The following is a 10,333-nucleotide window of genomic DNA, read 5'->3' as shown; positions in this document are numbered from 1 at the left end:
AAAAGATGGTCCGTTATGGCTGAATAGAGTGAAACGCTTGTTTGCATCACTCAGACTTACAGAAATACGTAGCGCACAGATACTGAAAGCCAATGATGTGCTGACTTCATATGTCACACATGACAATGTTCTTCACATTAAGAAAAAAAATGGTTCTTTTAGGAACTGTTCCAAAATGGTTCTTCTATGGTATCGCTGCGAAATCGTTATTTTTAAGAGCATAGTATTCACATTCGGACAACGTTCATGATTTGCAACTAGCTAATGCTAGTCAGTATAGCAGGTGGTAAAAGGGAGAGCAGATTCTATTTACTTGTTACAAAACATTGTATAAGCCCATGAGTGCAAGACAAGTCATCAATATCTTTTTTTTTATCTGCTAAAAGTTAATTTTGTCAACATTATACACTATAGCATCAAAGCTAACAGACAGTCTAAATGTCACAAAAAAAAGGAAGCTTTGCTGAACCCTGAGCCAGTACGATGATTTTACATATGAATGAGTGAAAACATAAGCTTTATCAGAGATATCTGTACTAGTATTTTTTTTTTTAAACTGAAATAGTCTGACACATCATTGGACATTCAAAGAGACCAGAAGGCCTATTGTCACAGCAAAAGCTAAAACTTAAATGCTTTGTGCCAGATGCATGAAAAACACTCTTCAATCAATGCACTTTAATTAGGCAGATTCTGGTTTCCTCTACAGTCTGGAACACACACTTTGAAACCAAAGAAACAGAACAAAAACATGCTTCCCAGGTAGAAAAACATGGCACTGAGTTTTTCCCTCTTTGTCTTCCTGACACCCCCCACCCACTCGCACACACAAACACGTATACACGCACATTAATGGCCATGTGCTCTGCGAGGTGTTGTGTTATGAACCAGACCACTGGGTTGTGTGAGCGTAGCGAGGATCTGGGTTCTAGTCTGGACACTGTGCAGGCTTCTAGACTGGGCGCTATTATCACAGCTGCGAGTTTGCCAGGGAAATTTGTCTGTAATTCACCTGAATTAGAATCACTCAGGCGGCTTGCACTAGTTCCTCTCAGAACACAGCCTAATGGTTTGTTTATTTTAAAGGTTTTGCTTCTAGCAAATCATTCCTTATCTGTCATTGCCTTATTGTCCCACTGGGTCACCCAAAGGAAGAGAGAAGGAAAAGGGGAGGGGGGGAGAGACGGAGAGATACCTGTTGCTTCATTTCACACTGTTCATTGTTCACTGTTTGTTTCTGAATTTAGTCATATAGGCGTTTTAACTGAGGAATTGGAAATCTCAAATAGGCCTTATGGTAAATGGTCAAAATAAGATAAATGTCCATAAACTAAATTATGATGCGTATAGCCTTATACATTTTTTTTATCTTCCCCTTGTTAGAGACATTTGATTTTTCCAGTGTCATGGCATTCCCATAAACAATTCTAAACAATGCAATAGAGTTAAACACAGTGGGTATTTACAGACACAATGATTTAGTGATAACAGTGGGCTACAAAATAGTATATTTTGAAAGTGACTCGTCTATACAACAGCATAGCAAATGGTCCTTGACATCATAATTGTGGGGCGTAATGGCCTCTGCAGATGTCTGTCAACTCACTCTCTGGTGTAAAATGGTAAGGTATTCGAGTGGAGTGGCTGTTTTGTTCTCTGCCAATGTTCCTAAGAGCCATGACCACGCGAAAAGAGCCGAAAGACCACTCCAAATCTGTCTGTCACGGCCGGCTGCTTCTGTGTCCTATCTGCTACCACTTACTCAAACATGCAACAAATTTGCTTTTAATTGCAGGGATTCTGCTCTGCTTGTAAATAGTTTTGCTTTGACAGTTCATTTATTTTGTGTGATTGCTGCCATCTATTTATAGTTTTAATTCGGGGGAATGCATTGCATATGAATTCCTTGTGTCATCTGCGCCCTGCTCAAAGACAAAAATGCATGAATTATTATTGCCCGGTGGAAGTGTTTATTTATTCATAGACCCCAAAATTGTTCTTCATCCACGCTTGGCAAAGCAGATGGCATTTCCTAAGGACTCCACGGGTCTAACAACTGAAATGGTGGAGTATAATTACTGCGAATTACTGCAAACCCAGACTCTCTTTCAGAATAATAATTAATAAAAATTAGTATTTTTATTATAGTTGATTAACTATTGTATATTATTATATACCCATTTAATCAACTATATCAACTAGGCTTATATAGAAAAAATTAAATATTTTTTTTATTAGATTTTAAACAAAAAGTTTAAATTATACTCGAGATTTCATTATGGCATTTTTGGCCAAGCAGTTGTCTTTAAAAGTAGTAGCTAATTTTATACAAATCTATTACTTCTGGTGACCACAACATTATTTTATTTTTTTCGTGTTAGCCTTACTTAACTTTTAAATTGTTGCTGTTCCTCATAAATTGTTTCGAAGTTTTGCTGAAAACTTTAAAATAGCAAATTAGCTATTTTTTCGTGGGCTACATCGGAAGGAATGTGGCTATACAGAAACTATTCAAAAATAAACCTACCTTGGTGAATATTTACTGGAGTAAAACGTGTGACAACTAGCCAAAGAGTCCCCTATCATGGCCACAGCATCGCGGTAACAGCAGCATGTTTACTCGGCACTAGAGGGCAGATGTTCCGCGGATCTACAGGTGTTGCTGTCATCGAGTGTTTGGCCACCGCAGACGGTAATTATCGGCTCACCTCTTCACGCTGGCAGCGATAACATCAATGGTTGAAGATGAGACCTTATCCATCTTCCCGCCATCAGCGGTCACGGTCCATTTCCGCTGCACAAACGCTCGCGGATGTTTTCCTGATTAAAGCGGCAGATAGAGCGCGTGTGGGCGGGATGAGCGAGTCAAGTGCAGCCTGTCACTGGTGATGCGGGGTAAGTGTTGAAATATTTACCCTGCAAAACAGAATGGATTTAGGAATATTCACGAGATACTGCGGGAATTAGCTGTTCTGGTTTGCCAGGACCAAATGCTTTATTTAAAAAATGCTCACAATGTCATAGTAGCCTAAGGTTTTCCCCTCAAGACTATGTATTAAAATAAAAGAGATGACGGAGGGTTAAATCGTGTTTAAATGTCTGTTACTTAGAGAGCTTTCTTACGTTTGCCTAGTTGCCTATGTTTCTCAAACTATCATATTTTCATTTTTATTTATCTTACTCAAATTACAATCTTTTTGACATACCTAAACGATGTAAATTATTGTAAAGTAGCCTACTACAATAATGTCGTTGTTACAACCTACCTCTAGAATGAATTGTAAAACTAAAGGAAATTATTTTAAAGCTAATATTCTAATCAAATTTCTTTTATCTAGATTTTATTCCACCCCATCACCACAGCTACCATCATAAGATTTAAATTCAGAATGCATGGTACATATATGGCACATTTGAATTCAAAACAGCAAATGCAGCTGGAATAAATGTAGAATACATAAAACAGTCTAATAAGGCTGTTGTTATAAATGGTATTATATATTAAATCAAACAAGAGAACCTGCTTATTCAAATGATACCAGTTGTCATTTAACATCCATGAACATGATCACAAATCAAATCCATAGGTGAAATTTTACATTAATTTTACTGCACATTTAGATGACACATCTCAATATCAACATTGTGTTGCTTATTTATAATTATGGCTGAATGAATCAAAGTATAGGCTACTGGACTGAAGAAATGTTGTTATACACTCTTTATTTAATTCTCACCACAGAACTAGCCCTTTGAGAAGCACCTACATTTTCGGTGTAGTTTTATTTACTAATTTATTTTTATACATGAATATTCATATAAATATGATGACGACGACTAATAAACATGAACTAAAAATGTTCTCCTAAATATGCATGTCACTCCAAATCAAGCTGTTCAAATACAGATACATATGTCCAACCTCTATTGAATATTTAACCAAATACACTGAACCAAATCTTTTAGTAAAGAACGATAGGTGTGATAATGTTGGCTTTGTATTACTATGTGAAAGCACCTGAGCCAGACACAAGAGGCTAAACCAGCTGCTGTTTCCGCTAGCTCTCCAATTTTGTTTAAAGAAAAAAACTCAACAATTATTTACACTCCAGAGAGCCAAAGGTCAGGCAACAGAGTTTGGAGAATGAGCACCTTGCATCTGCTGCATGCTCCAAGGTGGAGAATGAGACATGAGTGATTTTTGCCATACACCCTTTTGGTGTTAAATGAGATCTGACCTGGGCAAGGGTTCACTATAGCTGCAAATTGTGCAAAATCAGACTTCTTCCAGAGCTTGGTTGTTTGGATTGGCAACATTTTCATTTCATATTAATACATGTTAAGGTTTTTAATTGTTGTCATCCAGCATTGTAAATAGCACTGATTCATAAAAATCTGATCTCTCAGGCAGAATCGAATCCCTCCAAAAACAGATGCCTGTCTTCTTTTAAGAACTTCAAAACTCATCTGAAACAGAACGGCTGTCAGAGCTCTGATAATTATTTAGATCTGCCGCATACTTGTGGTAAAGCAGGCTGAAATGCTCCCTTTTAAATGCTCCACTTTAAACTGACCAAAATTGAGCGAAGAATAATCCCTGTCAGTTGTAGTGGTCTGCCTCACATCAGCCTGGAGAAGCTTTAATACAACTGTGCCACATTCGTTTCTGTAACATAAACTAACTCGATTCATTCTCCCATAGCCCGAAAGTGCAACTTAGCCGAATTGAACTGAGGCATTACAGCCGGCGGGCATGTGACCACATAATTTCTCCCCAAAATGCCCCACACTTCCTCTCTGTGTTATCATTATGCCTCTCAATGAGACACTTGAAAGCCTCTGCCGTTCTGAGGCCGAAGTGCTGAACTCTGGAGCTGTTCGCACTGATTGGGCTTTTTCCAAATGAGGCCATGGTCTATATCAGGCCCGTTTGACGACATAACAAGCCTGTTAATATTCGGAGGAAATGCTGGGGGTCACAGAGCTCGCAGCCATTTGACCTTCAGGGTTCAGAGGGCAGAGAACCGAGGGGTGGCACATGGCAGAAAGAAAGCCCTAATGATTTAGATATCTGTTACACACTCAGCAGAAAGCCAATCTCCTCTTATTAAGCGTCTGCCCTGAGAGAGTCCAGCGTCTGTCCGCTAAATAATAAACCAAACTTTGTGGAGAGCGGGGGCCAATTTTAAAGTGCATTTGAATCGGCATCACCAAAATGTCCTCTCAAATGACAGATAATGAAAGACAGTTGACCACCATCGGTGTGTGGTACGATGACGATTCGTATTCTTTCCCTTTAAAGGCCTATAGTTGGTATACAGTAGGTGGTGGAGGGAATGTCAAATATTATGGAAGATTATAGAGACTTTTGGACGCGTTTGTTTATTTGCCTTGCGCTCAAAGCACTCTTGCACTTCAGAGTTAAGGAGGGCGCTCAGCCTTTGTGGCTTCTGACAATGAGGGCTGTCACAGAAGTGGGATCAAGTGAGCATTTGCTAAAGTTCGGCTGAAAACGGCCCATCTTACTTGCCGATGCATGGAGTGGTGCTCAATTTCATCTAAATAATTTTGTACACATGAGTCTTACAAAACCGTGTCCTTGGAAAAGACTTTCAAAAGCAATTTCCGTCTTGTACTACTGCATGTAAACAGAGTAATTGTATTTGGGAAACTCCCTGTGCCAGCTGAACACAATCCTTGCACAACCGTTTTTTCTTTCTTCTTTTTTTACTGGGGCAGAATGGGATTACGGTTTTAATTTCATGTATGATTATGATATTGAAAATGATAAGCAGAATGTGTGTATTGTTAGATCTGGGGACAGATGATACAGATGAGTATCACTCATCGCATTGAAAATTGAAACATGATACTATGGACTTTTTTGGGAAATGTACAATATACTAAATACTAGTTTTTTAAATTAACTTGTGGGTCAAACCGTTGTTATTTGGGGACACTGACTCTACTCTTAAGTTACAGCCCAAGTGTTTCCTTATGGTCATTGGGGTTGCTTACATAGAAAATGGCTGGTTTCATATGTATGGTAAAAGACCAGATGTTTGCATTTGCAAGCCTCAACCCTAAATTTGTTGCATCTGGCGCTGGGCTTCTCTGTTTATGCCGAACTGAAAGGTTGCGATTATAGATGTTTATTCACGTCACAAGGATTTGATCACACTACAGTGTGAAACACTTCACAACTGCTCATGTGAATGGGGGTCACGGAGAGTTTAGAGGCCTGATGGGAAAAGCTTATTGGCTAATGGAGGCATAGATATGCCCATTCATAAAGTTCTGGCAAAAAGTCTACAACATTTTTCACTTTTTTTCAAGTATCTTTTGCAGGTGGAATATTCCACTTCACGTGACCCACTTATTTAATCAGCTCTGGTACCCACACTTATGACCTCATAGCTAGACAACAGCTTTAAAACATCTCAGTATGTCAGATCATTTAGTTTTAACCTATTTGTCATCAGTGGTTATTGTATAGCAGGGGTCTTCAACCTTTTTCAGGCCAAGGCTTCTTATCCACTTGTTAAATACGGAGATGGAGCCGAGTAACATATTGCATAAAACTGAGTATTGCAATTTAACCCTGACCTATAAAAACAGGCATTTAGTCCCATATTAATTTAAATACTGTATATCGCCAAGCATGTATTTTTTTCTTCCTATATAAGTATATATAACCCAAAGGTTTCGGGTCAGAAAGATTCTTATTTTTTCTTTCTTCTACAATACAATAAGTATCTTAAGCTCCCCAAGGCTGCAAAAACAGTAATATAGTAAAATATTATTACAATATAAATAGTTTATATATATATATATATATATATATATATATATATATATATATATATTTTAAAAAGTTTTTAATTCCTGTGATGGCAAAGCTGAATTTTCAGCATTTTTACTCCACTCTTCAGTGTCACATGATCCTTCAGAAATCATTATAATATGCTGATTTGGTGCTCAAAAAACCTTTTTTATTAATATTTAATGCTGAAAACAGTGGTAAAGCTTTACAATAAGGTTCCATTTGTTAACATTAACTACATTAGTTAACATGAACGAACATTAAAAAAATACTTAAGTATTTATTAATCTTAGTGATTTTTCATTTAAACATTTACTAATGCACTACATCAAAAGTTGTATATGTTTTATTTAACAAATATTATTTAACAGATCTGAGCTTAGATGAACTAACAATGAATAGATGTATTTTTATGGACCAACGCTAACAAAGATAAATAAACACTAACAAATGTATTACTCATTGATAGTTAATTTTAGTTAAAGCATTAACAAACGTTAACTAATGGGACATCACTGTAAAGCGTTACCAGAACAATTATGCTGCTTTAATTATTGTGGAAACCACAATTATTTGAAATATAAATATATATTTTCTAACATCTTAAAATGTCTTTACTGTCAAAAACAGAAAAGAAAGAAGAACAAATTCTTACTGAACACAAACCTTTGAACTGAATATAGACACATGCACATAAAACAGAAAGTCCCTAAAGGATTACTTCAGGGGCATCACTGGGACCTTGCTCCCCTCTGCAAAAATCTTCTTGAACCATGAGGAATGTAACTTGTAAGACCCTATACTGCGAGACTGAAGACCACCAATAACACGCAGCGATGCCTGCATCACTGCTAGGCCACACAAAGACATGACTTACTCAAACATTCCAATGCAATTAAAGCATCTTCTGCATGGCACGTTTCACTGAACCACTGGGGGCTTGTTAATAAGACCGCAGGGCTTTTACTAAAATCACAGTGAAAGGCGGGCGGTCCGTTCACATCTGTGACCGCTACACTGCATATGATCACCATGAGATAAGCTCTAATATGACACTCAGCAGATCCACCTGGACTCCCCTGACACCGCAATTATAAAATCACTTGCCCTCCTAAAGACACCTAGAATTAATTCCTGTTGGACTCAGAAAAGATTTTAAACCCAGTGACAGTGCTGTAAACATGTATAGAGCTGAAGGGAAAAGGCTAAATAAAAATTGGCAAAAAGAATCTCTTCTAAACACCAGAAATTCTGTAGACATTGTCCTTTAAAAAAAAGAAGCATAAAAACATAAATAAAATACTGTAAAAAAAAGTGTTTGATTACATCACCTGTACTGTTTCATCAGAACCAGTGTTGGAAGTAATACATTACAAGTAATCGTTTTTAAATTAACGAGTTTAGTCATGCTTTTAAATTTCTGAATTAAAATCACTTCGCTTTTGGTGTGAAAGGGCCTTGACACTTGGCAAAAAAAAACTTTTTTTTATTAAAAAACAAACAACCAAGTCCAGCCCAGGTGAGAAAAGGTAATGCAAAAAGTTAAGCAACTAATACAATTAGTTAAATTTTTAAAGAAATAATGCGATATTGTAACACATTACTTTAAAAGTCACTTTCCCCAACACTGATCAGAGCACTTTTAAAATATTAAACACGAATTTAAAAGTCACAATCCGTATCCACGGCAAAACTGATCCCCTTTAATTGATTTGTTTTTTTCAATGTAGCCGACGTGCCTGTTTTTTTCTCTAGGATTTTTTGGCGAGGAGAATGACCAGCATTGCTTTAGCCATCTGCCGTCCACAAGCTGAACAATAACACACACTAAGGACATCGGACAGATGTCCCTGTGGATGAAGAGTACATTTTAAATGTAAGTATTGTCTTATTCATATCTGCAAATCTATTTAACTGTGCATTTGGAAATACTACCAGTCAAAAGTTTGGACACGATTAATTCATGTTTCTTATGCTCTTAAAAACTCCTTTTCCCCAAAATAATTGAAATGATTTTGAATAATTAAAAAATATATTTTAGTAAAAATATATTTAATATAAACAATAAAAAACAGTTAAATAATAATTTTTTACTAATAATTACATACATTTTTGGGTATACTTTGTAATTAATTAAATACAAAGTATACCCCAAAATAAAATTTTGTAGAAATAAAATACGAAGTATACCCAAAAATGTATTTTTTTTTTGTTGTAAAAATGTATTCTTTTAATTGTTTTTTATTTAAGTTGGATCAAATATTGAAGGAAAAATGCTGTAATTATGCAAAGTTTCATGTTACATTAATTTACTTGTATTAAAAAATATGGATAATAATAAAAAAGTAGATGTGTCCAAACTTTTGACTGTAAATGAAAGTTTTACAACTAAATAATTAAAATACATGATAAATAAATCACCCAACTTGAAATAGTCCATTATATTAATAGATTGGTTTAAGCATAGCATTAAAAGATATTTGGCCTCAGAACCCATGAATAGAGATGTTGTTAATGTCCTATTTTACATACATTTTATTGTTTTTTGGGTAGCACTTTATTTTACAGTCCCCATGTACATACTATGTAGTACTTATAGTAATTGCAATAGCCGGGTAATAACCCTGAACATAACCCATGTAGTTACCTTATATTACCCAGTACTTTCTTAGGTAAGTACACTGTAAGTACACATAAGTGCACTTACTGTAAAATAAAGTGAAACCATTTTTTAAAAAGGGCTTAACCACCCGATTACTTCCAAATCAGTCATACTCCATCTTTCTGAAATGGCACTGCTTTTTCTGATGTTAACTAACTGCTAAAACAATGTTTGCTAAACACTGCTGTGCACAGACAAACAAACTGGTGGCAGGAACAAGTTAGGCCTGATATACGAGCCTCTTCTGCAATTCCTCTCAGAGATAAACATCATTAATACGCTACAAAGTACTTAGGGGGGACATTGGGTGCTACTTTGCTTGGGGGGGGTGGGGGTTGGTTTACCGGGAGGCAATGAGCTGTGGCGTTCTCTGCGCCGTGTGGGATACATGGCAGATGTTGATGACAAAATCTGCATTTTCATGTTGAGAGTGGAACCCTTCCACATACTCCAACAATAACAAATACCTACTTCAAATATGGTTTTACCCTAAATTATTTGAAATGTTTGTCATGCCGTTAAGATTTATGCGGTATCGTGAGTAACGTTAAAGACCAAAGGGAAGAAAGTAAACATAAAAAATGTGAAATTGGTTGAGGCCACATTTTTACAGTAATTGTTTGCTTATGGACAATTGTTTTTGAACTATAGGCTATATCTGTCTATATTTCCTCTCCAAATTAGTTCCAAAAAAGACCCTGCATTTTGTTAGTAGCAGCTATTGTGATGTACATTCTTTTTTGATAGCAAAAAAAACTGATGTCATAAGTGGAGCAGATGTACCTGCCAGCCCTTTCCACTGAGAAGCAAGCAACAGACGCATTTTCTGGGATTTCTATCTCCACCTG

At 36.4% G+C, this 10,333-nt stretch overlaps 1 long non-coding RNA gene across 1 annotated transcript; it reads left to right on the top strand.

Annotated features, from left to right (window-relative positions):
* Nucleotides 1-2,270: 2,270 nt before the first annotated feature.
* LOC309487399 lies at nt 2,271-8,699 on the top strand. Its single transcript, XR_014201836.1, has 2 exons — nt 2,271-2,895; nt 8,579-8,699. It is a non-coding gene; the product is annotated as an uncharacterized lncRNA (long non-coding RNA).
* The last annotated feature ends 1,634 nt before the right edge of the window (nt 8,700-10,333 follow it).

This window comes from Leuciscus leuciscus (genome assembly GCF_965113295.1).
Source record: "Leuciscus leuciscus genome assembly, chromosome: 23".
In the NCBI taxonomy this organism is placed as follows: Eukaryota; Metazoa; Chordata; class Actinopteri; order Cypriniformes; family Leuciscidae; genus Leuciscus; species Leuciscus leuciscus.
The sequence above is the reverse complement of the archived record's forward strand: the minus strand, read 5'-3'. Positions and strand labels throughout refer to the sequence as shown.